Raw genomic sequence first — 16,771 nt, forward strand, 5'->3', positions numbered from 1 at the left:
ACTCAGCCAAAAACAAATTTAAAATATTTTTAAAAAGATATATTAGACATTAAATGAGATCAATCAAAAGGAAAAATTGTCTTACATGTGTGAAATATCATATACAGCTTTATTATTACCATGTCATTTGTAGTAGCAGTATTGAAAACAATGCTTTCATATGTGTATATTAATAAGGGATCAGCTAAGGAAACTATGGTACAGCCACCCAGTGGAATATTATGCAACCATTAGAAAAATGAATCAACTCTATTCGTAAGAGTATGGGATGGATTCCAAGATGTAATGTAAAGTATAAAAGGGAAAGCCCAAAAGAGTGTGTATAGTATGCTATCACTTGTGTTTAATAACTATAAATATTTGTCAGTTTAAATGTTTCTAGAAGAAATTGATCTTACTTGTTGACTCTAGGGAGGGGACCTGAGTGGTTGAGGGACAGAAAAGCTTTCCATTTTATACTATTCTGTATCTTTGCATTGTCTATTCCAAAATATTTTTTTAAGTTTAGGGTTTTTTTAAAAAAGGAATCAAGAACCATACAAAAATCCTGTCCATAAAGGTTCAGAAATTATGGGCTTGGGGGTACTAATTAAGGCATAGATACAGGCAGGACTGAAAACAAGAAGACATGTAAAGGCTCTATAGACACCTAGGTCCCCTCCATACTCCATGCAGCCAGGACCCCTAGAAGACAGGATTTGTGCTCTCTGGCAATGTTGAACCAGAAGGACTTTCTATTGCTGTGACTCTCAACCTTGACTGCACATTAGAATCATCTTGGGAGTTAAAAAAAATCCCAATACCCAGGCTGCCCTCCAAACCAATTAAATCAATGTATCTGAAGATGGTACCCTATGAATTATTATTTTTAAAGCTACCCAGATGATTACAGTATGCAGCCATGGTTGAAAACCACTGTTGCAGTACCAGGGAGAAATACTGAAAACAAAGGAAAAATGACCCACAACATCTATGCCCAGTCGGCATAGAGAGACCACCATTCAGCAAGCCCTACCCACACATACAGAGCTATCAGCCAACACTTTAGTGCCTGTATCATGTATATATAAACATCAGCCAAGAATTACTGAACATTTGAGGAGAGCCTCAAACATGAAAGGCACAGACCAAAACAAATGGTTATAAGGCAGGGAACGTAAGAAGGCTTTTTTAAAAAACTACAATTAGCATCCTTAAGAACATGTGAGAAGATTGGCTTCCATAGACCAAGGACAGGATAACCTTTTTATAATTCAAAGAATATCAAAACGCCCTGGAAATAAAATACAGATAACTGAAGTAAAAAATATATATATACGGTAGGGAATTCCCTGGCGGTCCAGTGGTTAGGACTCCGAGCTTCCACTGGAGGGGGCACAGGTTCGATCCCTGGCTGGGGAGCTAAGATCCTGCAAGCTGCACGGTGTGGCCTAAGTAAATAAACACATAAATAAAGTGGAAATGTTGGAAGATAAAGTTGAGGTCATTCTCCATAACACTGAACAAAAAGAAGAGATGGAAGATAGAAGAGAAAATAAAATTAGAAAATTACCTTAGGCTATCCAACATCTTACAAACAGGAGGTACAGAAAGAAGGAACCAATAAAACAGAGGTGATGAAATTACAAAAATAAAAATACAAGAATTTGTAAAACTGAAGGACATGAGTTTCCAGATGACTGCTCAAATACCATGAATGTAAAAATACCCACACTATGACGCATGACTGTGAGATTTCAGAATGCTGTAGATAAAGAGAAGATCCTAGGAACCCTCAGAGTTAAAAACAAAACAAAACACAGGTAACATACCATGGGTTGAGAATGAGAATGGCATCTGACTTTGTAAAAGCAAAACTAAAATCTGGGAGACAATGGAAATTACAAGCAGAATTCTAAGGGAAAATGATTTCCAAACTAGAATTCTGTACCTGGCCAATCCACTAATTGGATGAAAAAGAATAAAGACATTTTCACATATGCAAGGTCTAAAAATTTACCTTAAATGAACCTTCTCAGGAAGCTACTGGAGGATGCTTCACTAATACAAGGAAACATCAATAAAACAAAAGACGGCACTGAATGAAGAAAGCAGGGAATCTAACACAGGAGAGATATAAGGTGAAGTCCCAGGAAGATGGTGACAGAAAGTTTCAGGATAACCTTGTACAAGCCTAGAGAAAAACCAGGCCAAATTGGAGTAGGAAGACAGAGGACACCTCACACTCTAAAAAATGTTACTGATAAATTGCTTGATGTGTTTGAAAAGTATTGATAGGATATTAAAAGTTCGTTATGAGTTTAGGGGCAAATTGGTTAAGTAGTACATATTACACTAAGAACAAGGAAAATGTAATTATTAACTCCAGGGAAAGCAGATATAGAGAACAAACTACTGGTTACTGGTCGGGGGGACAATATACAAGTGGGGGAGTGGGAGGTACAAACTCTTGGGTGTAAGATGGGCTACAAGGATGTATTGTACAACACGAGGAATATAGCCAATATTTTTGTAATAACTGTAAATGGAGTGTAACCTTTAAAATAAAAAAATTTTAAAAGTATAATAACAAATAATAAATAGATAAATAAATAATTAAAAAAGAAAAGATACATATAATTGTTACCTGTAAAAAAAATAAATAAGGGCAGAATTAGGACTAATGAGGGGAAGATTCAGGGAGGCAGACTTCAACTCAGTGTAGGGCAGAACCATTAAATAATTAGAATTATCTTACAGTCGAATAGGCTTTCCCCAAAAGCAGTACGTTCCAGTCACTGGAAGTTAGAAAGTATTCCAACACAAATTATGCCAGAAGATGTTCCCAGACTGGGTGTAGAGGTCAGAGTAGATGTATTCTCAGGTCCTCTGTCAAGTTAAGGTTCTATTATTTAAGAGAAGTTATTGCCTTTTAGTTCATTTAACTTGATTAGCTTCATATTTTTTCCATCGCAAAGTTCTCCTCTGAAAAGGTGACACATGCTCCTTGGTATTTGAAGGATGAGAATAACTAGGTCACTGTTTAGGTAATTGCCTTTTGGTTGATATTCTCTCCAGAGATGCCATAGATATATTGAAGTACCAGATTGAAATGTGTTACTTTCCTTTTACTTTTCAATGAGTGTTTGATATACGTAATATTTATAGCTCTCATGATTGAATCCCGGGTTTTGCAGTCCAATATTTTCCTCCCAGAAATATTTCCCAGGCCTACATTTTCACCTCAGAAATTGGTTTAAAGTTTGGACATTGCTTAGCAGCGCACAGCAGTGTAATTAACTTTCCCTTTATTTTCTACTGTCACTTTTCATCTCTTAGGCCAGAGTATTGATGTTTGATACTTTATCCATACCCATCTGAGACTCATAATCAAGAGAAAGTTTTTTTTAAAAATTTATTTATTTAATTTATTTATCTTTGGCTGCGTTGGGTCTTCATTGCTGTGTGCGGTCTTTCTCTAGTTGCGGTGAGCGGGGGCTACTCTTTGCTGCAGTGCGTGGGCTTCTCATTGCGGTAGCTTCTGGTTGCAGAGCACAGGCTCTAGGTGCACGGGCTTCAGTAGTTGTGGCACACGGGCTCAGTAGTTGTGGCTCACGGGCTCAGTAGTTGTGGCTCATGGGCTTAGTTGCTCCGCGGCATATGGGATCTTCCCGGACCAGGGCTCGAACCCGTGTCCCCTGCATTGGCGGGTGGATTCTTAACCACTGTGCCCCCAGGGAAGTCCTGAGAGAAAGTTTTTTAAAAAACTAATGTGAGGAGTAGAATAATAGTATTGACCAGGTAACGTGTACCCTAAATCTGTTATCTGCATGAATCATCAGGCTAGTTCAATGATGAAACAACTAGCCTGTATGTTTTGTTTTGTATAGTTCCAGCCCACTTATAATCGTGTATGATCCTCCCAATGCTGAACCCAGAGAGCAAAGGTGATATTAGTGTCTCGTTTTATAGATGAAAAAAAACTGAGTTTCAAGATTATAAATTGCCCAGCACTATATCTAGCAAGGGGAAGAAAACAGAGCACTACTCCAAGAATTTGGATTCAGAACACATTTTTTCTCCTCCACACCATTCTCCCTCTTACATGAAAATGTTTCTCATGGCTTGTCATCCTCACCCCTGCACTAAATGTTGACAAAGATGAGTTGGCTGCACACTGCCAAGTTATCAGTTGCATAATAGTCCTTCTCTGAAGTCTTCTGTCAAAAGTGAAAATCTGTCAATTTACCTAAATTATCTGAAAAGCAGCTTATATAAATTTTCAAATATGCATTTATGTGTCAACTCATATTTACTGGCTCATAGTACACAGATTTCTTGTCGATATTTAAAGGATTTCCATGTGAAACTTCCCCAAATTATCACCTTAACAAAGTATATTTGAAAGGAAAATAATATCAATAGCCTTTATTATCATCTAAGAAAATTAATACTACTGAAATTCAAGTGCTAAAATTTTATATACTTGATATGTTTTTTCCAAACTTTGCTGTACATTGGAATCACCAGGAATCTTTTTTTAAAAAATGCACCTGCCTCCAGACATTCTGATTTAGTTGTTATGATGTGCCACCTGGGCATCAACAACTTTAAAATGTCCCAAGTGATTTTAATGTATGTCAAATTTTGGGAAACATTGCTGTTTAGTCTACATTTGGAAAGTGAAAATCAAAGATGTCTTAAAATAGTGTATCTTTGGTTCTCTTTGATTTGAAAGATAATTGATTGACGTCTGATAATTTCTGTTGATTTGTCCTCTGATTTCAGATAATTACAATCAGAAAATTAAAATGTCACACACAACTGTGCATTATACATTAATATATAATTTAATATGAATGTGGTTGTTGTATTCTCTTTTATTTCATGTTATGTGTAACAATCTGACAATTATAAGATTTGAGGGCTAAAAAAAAGTCTGCCCATTGCCTTGTTTAATTTTAGCTGATCTCATGAACCATTTCGAAAATTACTAGGTTACAGTAGTGCATTAATAAAATCTATAAAACTAGCTAGAAGACAGAATACTTGGACACTTACATGGAAAAAGGAAATGGCAAAATATTTAAACAAATTGCACTGAAAGGCATTTTTTTTTAAATTCACATTACTGTACCATTTCAGGTTTGGGTTTAAGTTTAGGTATTTGTTAAATCACTATTTTTAATCCTATCAATACTGCTAAGGATAATAAAGATGATGGAAAAATAAAATCTTATTTGACAGTTGGCTTTTAGTATCTACTTTCATTTTATCAGTCATATCAAAGCAAAAATGAACTCAGTTGCTTTATTTCTATGAAAAATATTAAAAGTAATACCATGAATAATTATACATATGTAACATGTTATGTGTATATAATGTTATATATGTACTAATATATATATGTATTGATCCCTGTTTACTTGGGCTGTTAATGTTTACGTGACACAAATACCGGTTCAAAAGAAATGGGCTATTATTCCCTAGTGTCTGTCACCAGGCTTCTGACGTTGCTAGGAAAGTATTGATATTTAAGGTTGCTAAAAATAAAAATGGGCTTATTGCTCCCGCTCTCTACCCAAATGTTTGTTTTGTTCACTATTATGTCAAACTAGAATCTATTGATGTAGAGCCCATAGCTTTCTGGCTACCATGACATAGGAGTTTTCCTGTAGGTCAGAATTGTAAAATGTTAGAATCATTTGTGTGGCTTATTGCATTGGTTTCTTAAGATTAAAGATTTCTAGTCAAATATTTTATTTTAAATAGTAATAAACTGTTAAGTATTCCTAAAGTATATTACCAACAGAATGTGGTATAAATATCTCTTAGAAGAGATACAAAAAACAATAAATAGTGGATATACAGGTGTTTTTTCAAAACAGAATTTTGAGCTTACAGAGGTAGGTAATGTATTCAATTTTATCAACTTAAAGTCATCAAGTTTTGATGTTTCTATTTCAAGTAAATCAATGTGTTTAATTATTATAGGAGATACCTAAGGAGGTCATCAGTTATTTGCAAACATTTATATTGCTTATTGCTGGGGTAGGATGATAGACAGTATAATCAAATAGAAGCAAAGATTTGGAAAGTGTGAGGGCAATGGAGAAATTAACATGAGTTGGGAGAGCTAAGGGAGGTGAATAGAAAGAAGCCAGATTAAAGAAAGGACTGGGAGTACCACAAAAGCAATTTAAACTGCTTATCTGTGCACTGTATTCCCAGTTGTATATTGCTATTCTCACGTAACATTGAAACCTTCATGGGGTTCACCACTGTGACTGGGAATTCCATGTAGATGAAAAACAGTAGTTAATTTTTGCCCATTATTTAAATGGGTTATTTGGTTATTTACTATTGAGTTGTAGGATTTCCTTATATATTTTGGATATTAACTATTTTTCAGATATATGGTTTGCAAATATTTCCTCCCATTCTCTATGTTGCCTTTTCATTTTGTTGATTGTTATTGTTGCTGTGCAGAAGCTTTTTAGTCTGTCTATTTTTTGCTTTTATTGTGTGTGCTTTTGGTATCATATCCAAGAAATCATTGCCAGGACTAATGTCAAAAACTTTTCCCCTGTTTTCTTATTGGAGTTTTATGGTTTCAGGTCTTATGTTTAAGTCTTTAATCCATTTTAAGCTAATTTATGTGTGTAGTATAATAGTACAATTTCATTTTTTTGCATGTGGATATCCTTTTCCCAGCACCATTTATTGAAAAGACTATCCTTTACCCATTGTGTACTCTTGGCACTTTTGTCAAAGATCAGTTGACTGTTTATGTGTAGGTTTATTTCTGGGCTCTCTATTCTGTTCCATTGGTCTATATGTCTGTTTTTATGCAAGTACCATATCGTTTTGATTACTGCAGCTTTGTAATATATTTTGAAATCTGGAAGTGTGATGCCTCCAGCTTTGTTCTTGTTCAGAATTGCTTTGGCTATTTGGGATCTTTTGTGGTTCCATATGAATTTTAGGATTGTTTTTCTATTTCTATAAAAAATGCCATTGGGATTTTAATAGGGATTCCATTGAATCTGTAGATTGCTTTGGGTACTGTGGACATTTTAACGAATATTAATTCTTCCAGTCCATGAACATGGAATATTTTTCTATTTATTTGTGTTTTCTTCGTTTTCTTTCATCAGTGTGTTATAGTTTTCAGAGTACAGGTCTTTCACCTCCTTGGTTAAATTTATTCCTAGGTAATTTATTCTTTTTTTTTAACATCTTTATAGGAGTATAATCGCTTTACAATGGTGTGTTATTTTCTGCTGTATAACAAAGTGAATCAGCTATATGTATACATATATCCCCATATCCCCTCCCTCTTGTGCCTCCCTCCCACCCTCTCTATCCCACCCCTCTAGGTGGTAACAAAGCACTGAGCTGATCTCCCTGTGCTATGCAGCTGCTTCCCACTAGCTATTTTACATGTGGTAGTGTATATATATCAATGCTACTCTCTCACTTCATCCCAGCTTAACGCTTCCCCCTCCCCGTGTCCTCAAGTCTGTTCTCTACACCTGCATCTTTATTCCTGTCCTGCCCCTAGGTTCATCAGAACCTTTTTTTTTTTTTTTTTAGATTCCATATATATGTGTTAGCATATGGCATTTGTTTTTCTCTTTCTGACTTACTTCACTCTGTACGACAGACTCTAGGTCCATCCACCTCACTACAAATAACTCAATTTCGTTTCTTTTTATGGCTGAGTAATATTCCATTGTATATATTTGATGCAATTGTAAATGAGATTGTTTTCTCAATTTTTCTTTCTGATAATGTGCTTCAGTGTATAGAATGCCACAGATGTCTATATATTATTAATTTTTTATCCTGCAACTTTATTGAATTTATTTATTCTAACTTTTTTTTTTGGTGCAGTGTTAAGGGTTTTCTGTATATAGTATCATGTCATCTACAAATAGTGACAGTTTTACTTATTCTTTTCCAATTTGGATACCTTTTTTTTCTTGCCTAATTGCCATGGCTAGAACTTTCAGTACTATGTTGAATAAAAGTGGCAATAGTGTTTTGTTCCTGATCTTACAGGAAAATCTTTGAGCTGTTTACTGTTGAGTATGATGTTTTGTTATATATGGCCTTTACTATGTTGAGGTATGTTCCCTCTATACCTACTTTCTTGAGAGTTTTTATCATAAATGGATGTTCAGTTTTGTCAAATGCTTTTTCTGCATGTATTGAGATGATCATATGATTTCTATCCTTCCTTTTGTTAATGTGATGTATCTTGTTGATTTATTTGTGGATGTTGAACCATTCTTGCATTCCTGGAATAAATCCCACTTGGTGGTGTATGATCCTTTTAACGTATTGTTGGATTTGATTTTCTAATATTTGTTGAGGATTTTTGCATCTGTGTTCATCAAGAATATTGGCCTATAATTTTCATTTTTGTGCTGTCCTCATCTGGTTTTGGTATCAGGGTAATGCTGTCTTCATAAATGTGTTTAAAAGGTTTTTCCTCCTCTTCAGTTTTTTGAAAGAGTTTGAGAAGTATAGGTATTATATCTTCTTTGAATGTTTTGTAGAATTTACCAGTGAAACCATCTGCCCCTGGGCTTTTGTTGGGGACTTTAACACCCCACTTTCACCAATGGACAGATCATCCAAAATGAAAATAAATAAGGAAACACAAGCTTTAAATGATACATTAAACAAGATGGACTTAATTGATATTTATAGGACATTCCACCCCAAAACAACAGAATACACATTTTTCTCAAGTGCTCATGGAACATTCTCCAGGATAGATCATATCTTGGGTCACAAATCAAGCCTTGGTAAATTTAAGAAAATTGAAATCGTATCAAGTATCTTTTCCGACCACAACGCTATGAGACTAGATATCAATTACAGGAAAAGATCTGTAAAAAATACAAACACATGGAGGCTACACAATACACTACTTAATAACGAAGTGCTCACTGAAGAAATCAAAGGGGAAATCAAAAAATACCTAGAAACAAATGACAATGGAGATACGACGACCCAAAACCTATGGGACGCAGCAAAAGCAGTGCTAAGAGGGAAGTTTATAGCAATACAAGCCTACCTCAAGAAACAGGAAACATCTCGAATAAACAACCTAACCTTGCACCTAAAGCAATTAGAGAAAGAAGAACAAAAAAACCCCAAAGCCAGCAGAAGGAAAGAAATCATAAAGATTAGGTCAGAAATAAATGAAAAAGAAATGAAGGAAACAATAGCAAAAATCAATGAAACTAAAAGCTGGTTCTTCGAGAAGATAAACAAAATTGATAAACCATTAGCCAGACTCATCAAGAGAAAAAGGGAGAAGACTCAGATCAATAGAATTAGAAATGAAAAAGGAGAAGTAACCACTGACACTGCAGAAATACAAAAGATCATGAGAGATTACTACAAGCAACTCTATGCCAATAAAATGGACAACCTGGAAGAAATGGACAGATTTTTGTTGGTAGATTTTTGATTACTGTTTAAATTTCCTTACTAGTAATTGATCTATTTGGATTTTTTATTTCTTCATTATTCATCTTGGAAGATTGTATGTTTTTAGGAATTTATCCATTTCTTCTGGGTTGTCCAATTTGTTGGTATGTAATTGTTCATCGTAGTCTCTTATGAGCCTTTGTATTTCTATGGTATCAGCTGTAACTTTTCTTCTTTCATCTCTGATTTTATTTATTTGAATCCTCTTTTTTCCTTGGTTAGCCTAGCTGAAAGTTTGTTGATTTTGTTTATCTTTTCAGAGAACCAACTCTTGGTTTCATTAATCTTTTCTATTGTTTTTTTCAGTCTCTACTTCATTTATTTCTGCCCTAATTTTTATTATTTCCTTCCTTCTACTAATTTTGGGCTTTGTTTGTTCTTCTTTTTCTAGTTCCTTTAGATGTAAAGTTAGTTGTTTGGGGGGGATTTTTCTTGTTTCTAGAGGAAGGTCTGTATTGCTATGAACTTCCCTCTTAGATTTGTTTTTGCTGCATTCCACAGATCTTGATGTGTTGTATTTCTGTTTTCATTTGTCTCTAGGTATTTTTTTATTTCTCCCTTGATTTCTTCAATGACTCATTGGTTGTTCAGTTGCTTAACCTCCATGTTTTTGTGCGTTTTCCTGTGATTGATTTCTAGTTTCATATCATTGTGGTAAGAGAAGATGCTTGATATAATTTCAGTCTTCTTGAATTTATTGAGACTTGCTTTGTGACCTAACGTGATCTATCCTGGAGAATGTTCTATGTGCACTTGAGAACAATGTGTTTTTGCTGCTTTTGGATAGGATATTCCATATATATCTATTAAGTTCATCTGATATAATGTGTATTTTAAGTCTGTTGTTTCCTTATTTATTTTCTTTCTGGATGCTCTTTTCATTCATGTAATTAGGGTGTTAAAGTCCCCTATTATTGTTGTATTGCTTTCGATTTCTCCCTTTAAGCCTATTAATATTTGCTTTATATAGCTTGGTGCTCCTCTGTTACATGCATATACATTTATAAATGTTACATCTTCTTGCTGGATTGATTCCTGTATCACAGTGTAATGCCCTTCTTTGTCTTCTGTTACAGGCTTTGTTTAAAAGTCTATTTTGTCTGATATGAGTAAAGCTACTCCAGCTTTCTTTTCATTTCCATTTGAATGGAATATCTTTTTTCCATCCCTTCACTTTCATTCTGTGTGTGTCTGTTCCTCTGAAGTGAGTCCCTTGTAGTCAGCATATAGAAGGGTCTTGTTTTTTTTAATCCATTACACCACTCTGTGTCTTTTGATTGGAACATTGAGTCCATTTACATCTAAAGCAATTATTAATAGGTATGGACTTATTGCCATTTTGTTCATTGTTTTCTGGCTGTTATTGTTCCTCTCTGTTCATTTCTCTTTCTCTTTTCCCTTGTGTTTTGCTGGTTTTCTGCAGTGTTATGTTTAGATTCCTTTCTCATTTTAATTTGTATATTTAAATTTTCTCCTTGTGGTTACTGTAAGATTCACATATGACATCCTGTTAGGTTGGTAGCAACTTAAATTTGAAAACATTCCAAATCTTTATCTTTTTACCCCCTCCCCATGTTTTATACTTTTGCTGACAAATTTTGCATCTTTCTATTTTATGCATCCCTTAACTAATTATTGTAGTTTTAGTTATTTTTACTACTTTTCTCTTTTAACCATCAGGCTTGCTTTATAAGTGATTTATCCACTACTTTTATTATATATTTACTTTTCCAGTGAGATTTTTACTTTCGTATGTTTTCTTATTATTAACTAGCACCATTTCTTTTTAGCTTATAGAAGTCCCTTTGATATTTCTTGTAGAGCTGGTTTAGTGATGATGAACTCCTTTAGCTTTTACTTTTCTGGGAAATTTTTTATATCTCCTTCAATTCTGAATGATAACCTTGCTGGGTAGAGAATTCTATGTTAGAAGTTTTTTTTTGTTTTTTGTTATTTTTAAGCACTTTGAATATGTCATGCCAGTCCCTTCTGGCCTATAAAATTCATGCTCAAAAATCTGCTGATAGCCTTATGGGATTTTCCTTGTATATAACAAGTTGTTTTCTCTTGCTGCTTTTAGGATTTTCTCTTTATCCTTAACATTTACCATTTTAATTATAATGTGTCTTGGTGTGTGTCCCTTTGTGTTCATATTATGTGGAACTCTTGGGGCTTCCTCGACCTGAATTTCTGTTTCCTTCCCCAGTTTAGGGAAGTTTTCAGTCACTATTTCTTCAAATATTTTTTGACCCTTTTTCTGTCTCTCTTCTTCTGCTTGATGTTGTCCCAAAGGTCCCTTAAGGTATCTTTACTTTTTAAAATTCTCTTTTGTTTGTTTGTTTGGCTGCCCTGTCTGAGTGAGTTTCATTGTTTTGTCTTCCAGCTGGCTGATTTGTTCTTCTACTTCATCCAGTCTGCTGTTGAACCCTTCTAGCGTATTCTTCAGTTCATTTGTAACTTCTGTTTACTACTTTCTTATATTTTCTATCTCTTCATTGAAGTTCACTCTGTTCATCCATTCTCCTCCTGAGTTTGGTGAGCATCTTTATGACCATTACTTTGAATTCTTTATCAGGTGTATTGTTTATCTCTGTTTTGATTAACTTTTTCTCAGATTTTGTCTTGTTCTTTTGATTAGAACATATTCCTCTGTCTCCTCATTTTGTCTAATTCTCTGTGTTTTTCTCTGTTTTAGGTAGATCAGCTATGTCTACCAGTCTTGAAGGAGTGTCCTTATTTAGGAGATGTCCTGTGGGGCTCAGAAGTGCAATCCCACCTGGCCACCAGAGCCGGGTTTTCAAGCCGTGTCCCCTCTGTAGGCTGTATTTGACCTTTTGTGGCAGGGCTACAGCTGCTGCAGGGTGCTAAAGGGCAGGGCTGTCACCCAGACCGGCTGCAGGGCCTGGTGGTGGCTGCCCTGGGGCACTGGTGGGCAGGGTTATAGCTTGGTCAGCTATGAGGCCCAGCTGGGGTGCAGGGGTGGGCAGGGCTTTCAGCAGGGTGTGCCCACTGTCACGAACAGGTTAGATAGAGAATTCCAAAATGGTGCCCACCAGTGCCAGTATTAGCAAGGTACGCTGAGGTTGCATAAATGGCTCCCACCAATGACTCAGTCCCCAGGGAGCATCTCAACTGGTTCTTGCCTCTCTAGCAGTTGCTTCAATATTAGTAAGTGGGTCCCCATCACCTATGGTCCATGAGCTTTTCAATCTGGTGTTTTTGCAATGGTTTTCAAGCCAAGTGAGTCTGCATGCAAGCCCTTTAAGAGTTCGTCTTCTGTTCCATGCAGTTCTGTAGTTTTCCTGAGCATTTTGCCTGTTGGTTTTTAAAGCCTGGTGTTTAGGTGACTTGTCTCTCCTGTGCAGGATCTAGGGGTTGGAGTGCTTGATGTGCAGTTGGAATCCCTTGCTCCTCAGGGAAAATATCTGTACCTTGTGATCCCTTTTGGTTGTGGATCACCACAGCTGGGATGTGGGTTATTCCCTGGGAGCCCATATTTCTCTCTCTCCTACCTATCTCAGTGCTGTCCTTTTACCCTTTTTTGTGGAGGATTTGTTCATCCAAATTTTAGGTCTTTTTCCAAGGGAATTATTCTATATGTAGTTGTAGATTTGTTGTGTCCATGGGAGGAGGTGTGTTTAAGATCTTCCTATGCCACCATCTTGAACCTTCTCCAGAAACCCCATATTTTTTAGCTATAATTCCCCTATTCCTGTGTCCCTCACCAACCCAGACCTAAAAGACCACTAATCTACTTTCTGTCTCTATAGATTTCCCTATTCTGGGCTTTCATATGAATGAAATCATATAGTATCTGGTAACTTTTGCAACTTACTTCTTTCATTGACAATGTTTTCAAAGCTTGTTCATGTTGTAGCAAGTATCACTATTTCATTTCCTTTTTTTTTTTGAAACACCTTAGGTTTGTTAATTTATTAATTAGTAACATATACCTGATTCTGATTCTGATTCTGAGCTGGAGGGTGTTCTTTCATACTGAAAAATCAACTATGTAATATGGTACATTATGTGCAAATGTAAATACTGAAGAACTCTGCAAAAGTTTAATCAAAATCTGCTTTCAGTTTGTTAATGATTTCCCAAGAAAACCACTGAGGGAGACACAGCAACCTCGTGAGAACATCATGAATCTCTTCAGAATTAATTTTTATAATGGCAGTGTTGATTATGTTGATCCAAGTAATGCAGTGGTGGCAGGTTGGGTAAAGGGAAAGGTTTATTTTTAGTTTCCCCAAATGTTGTCTCACTTGATTTAGGAGGGCTTGGGAATACCCAAGAATTATCTTCCAGAGAATTTCTGCCATAAGAGTTGTGTTCCTGAAAGTTTGTGCCATCGTGAGGAATGGATCGCTCATGATCTGTCCACTACTGGAGAACTGCTTTCTCTGATAAAACCTTTACATCTCCTGGTAAAGGGGAAGACATGGCATGACAAAGAGTTTTGCCGTTTGGCGAGAGAGGGGCGTGTCTTTTGTACGTTGCAGTAAAATTTGTCAAGTGCAGTTTTGTGCTGTCTTTCCCAAGGTCTTCCATGCATCCTGCTGGGGTGCAAGCTTTCTTGATTGCAGCTGGGGTTTTCAGCTTTCTTAAGTTCAGCTTGTACTTGAGTCACCAGATGTAAATTAGACATTTCTCTCTTCAGTTCCCAGTATGCACTTTGCATATTATCACTTGAAATGCTTAGTCTTTGGAGATCTCTGCTCTTCAGACTGTCTTCCTGAGATGGATCCATTTGTTTGGATTTTTGTAGCTCTATTTTGAGATGTCTACATTCTTTCCTCATCAGTTCCAGTTCTTGTTCCAAACCATGGATCTTCAGGTCACAGCTCAACTTTTCCACCTCCCGGTTTGATGAAGGTGGATTTAAATTTCTTATCACCTGCTGAGTTTCCATCTCTGTCCTCTGCTGGAGGAGTTCTACTTCTTTAGATTGTAGTTGTTCATTCAGTACTTTCAAAGATTCAGAGTCGTCTTTATTCATTTTATCCAATTTGCTCTTCAGATTAACTCTATCAATGCAAACTTCTCGATATGCATGATAGGCCTTATTTATTTGTTCTCCTCCCACAGAATTTGTTTCTTCATCCCTTCGAGCTCCTATAAGCTTTTCTTCCTAAAATCTTATTCTTTTTTTAAAGAAAGAGTTCTCTTTCTCTGAATCCTTAAGTCGTTTCTTGATGTCTTCATATGCAGTGACAAGGGCAAAATGTGAAGCAGCAGATTCATCTCCTGAATACACTGAGACTGGAGTCACTGTATCTCTCCTATGGGCTTGTTCATGATTCAGAATGCACGTATCATCATCTACCAGTGCATCCACGACAGCCCGCACACAGGCTCCTAGGGCCGCCCCCAGAGCCGCCGAGTTTCAATTCCCCAGTGTTTGGAAACGGACCAAAAACAAACCGGGTCACGGGGGGCTTCCGGTTTCCTCAAAGACAGCGCCGCTTCCCCGGCGAAGGCAGCCGCCCCGGGAACGCTGCGGAGGGACTCCCATTTCTCCCGCCTCGGCGGCGCCAAGGCTGGCAAGGCCGGCCAGTGGGCTGCGGCCCTGGAGGCCCTGGAAGGAGGGCCGAGCCGCCGCCAGAGAAGGCCAGTTACCCAGCTCTGTCAGCGCCCGCCTGGGCCGCGCGCCACGCGGGGGGAGCCAGTTCATTCCTTTCTTTTGCTGAACAATATTTCATTGTAAGGATATACTTCATTTTGTTTATCCATTCAACTATTGATGGACATTTGGGTTTCCACCTTTGGCCGTTATGAATAATGTTGCTATGAACATTCATGTACAAGTTTTTGTGTGGACATAGGTTTTCGTTTCTCTTGGATATATATAAACATAGGAGTAGAATTGTTCGGTCACATGGTAACTCTGTGTTTGATCATTTGATGAACTGCCAAAATGTTTTCTAAAGTGGTAGAGAAGATTTTCATAAATTACTGTAATCTTTGCCATTGATGAGGCCAAGAAAAGGTTCCAACCAGATGTGTAACCTGCTCTTTTCCGGCAGGAAAGGAAATTATTGGATGGAAAAGCATACTGTGCTCCCAACCAGAAGACTTGGGTTACAATCTTGGCCCTGCCTTTCATTATCTGTATGACCTTGTGTCATTCACCTTCAGTGGGCACAGTTCCCCTGTCACTGTCTAGAAATGAAGGGAATTGGATTACATGTTATCTAATTCTAAACCCCAACCCTGAGAATTTGAAGTGGTGTGACAGTCTTCACTTAATCCTTCATTTCACTCACATTCAAGATTTTGTCTGGCAAAGAAGTAGGATATGATTTTTATCTCCAGATTATATCTAATTTCTGGAGAAAACCAAAGATTACCTATTGTTACTTATTTCACTTTTCCCTTAGGTAGATCATGGGCTGCTAGTTCCACATAGAAAATACCCATAAAGTAGAAGTATTTCACATATCTTTTTGGACATATATCTTTTGAAAGAATATATTCACAGAACTGAAATTGGGTTATAAAGATGCCCATTCTGAATCTGTCACACTGGGCCATAAAACAGTTATTCATTAGATCTATGCTACTCAATGTGTGAGTCACAGATGACAAGCATTGACATCACATAACAGCTTGTTATAAATGAGGATTCACAGGCCCAGTGAATCAGACCCTCTGGGGGTAGGGCCCAACAATCTGAGTTTTAACAAGATCTCTGAGTGAAACCTATTCACACTAAACTCTCAAAATTATTGCTTCAGACCCTATGCATTGCAGTCTTCCATCTTAGTATACTATATTAAAAACTTGTTTGTAGATTTAATTTCTAATCAGTTTTGAAACAGAAGATCTGGGCTTCACCTTAGTATCTTTCATTGAAGAAGTTGGAGCTACATGTGCTGGAGTTAGCAGCCAACGCTTAATCTGTGCCAAACATGATGTCTAGTAGCAACAGCTGAATCAATAAACCTTGGTTTACTTTCATCTGGCTCAGAAGAAAAATCACTTCTTCCCTGGATAGCTTGTACAAGTAAGCCTGCCTATTTGCCTTCTTTCTTTTCTTTTTTTTTTTTTTTTAATGTGGCACATCCATACAATGGAATGTTCTTTTTTTTTTTTTTTTTGGAGGCATTGGGTCTTCATTGCTGCTCGCAGGCTTTCTCTAGTTTTGGCGAGCAGGGCCTGCTCTTCATTGCGGTGCACGGGTTTCTCACTGCGGTGGCTTCTCTTGTTGTGGAGCACGGGCTCTAGGCATGCGGGCTTCAGTAGTTGTGGCATACGGGCTCAGTAGTTGTGGCTCGCAGGC

At 36.8% G+C, this 16,771-nt stretch overlaps 1 pseudogene; it reads right to left on the reverse strand.

Annotated features, from left to right (window-relative positions):
- Window positions 1-13,647: 13,647 nt before the first annotated feature.
- On the reverse strand, window positions 13,648-15,163 carry LOC132357931 (5-azacytidine-induced protein 2-like; annotated as a pseudogene).
- Window positions 15,164-16,771: the final 1,608 nt, after the last annotated feature.

Source organism: Balaenoptera ricei, chromosome X (assembly GCF_028023285.1).
Source record: "Balaenoptera ricei isolate mBalRic1 chromosome X, mBalRic1.hap2, whole genome shotgun sequence".
Classification (NCBI taxonomy): Eukaryota; Metazoa; Chordata; class Mammalia; order Artiodactyla; family Balaenopteridae; genus Balaenoptera; species Balaenoptera ricei.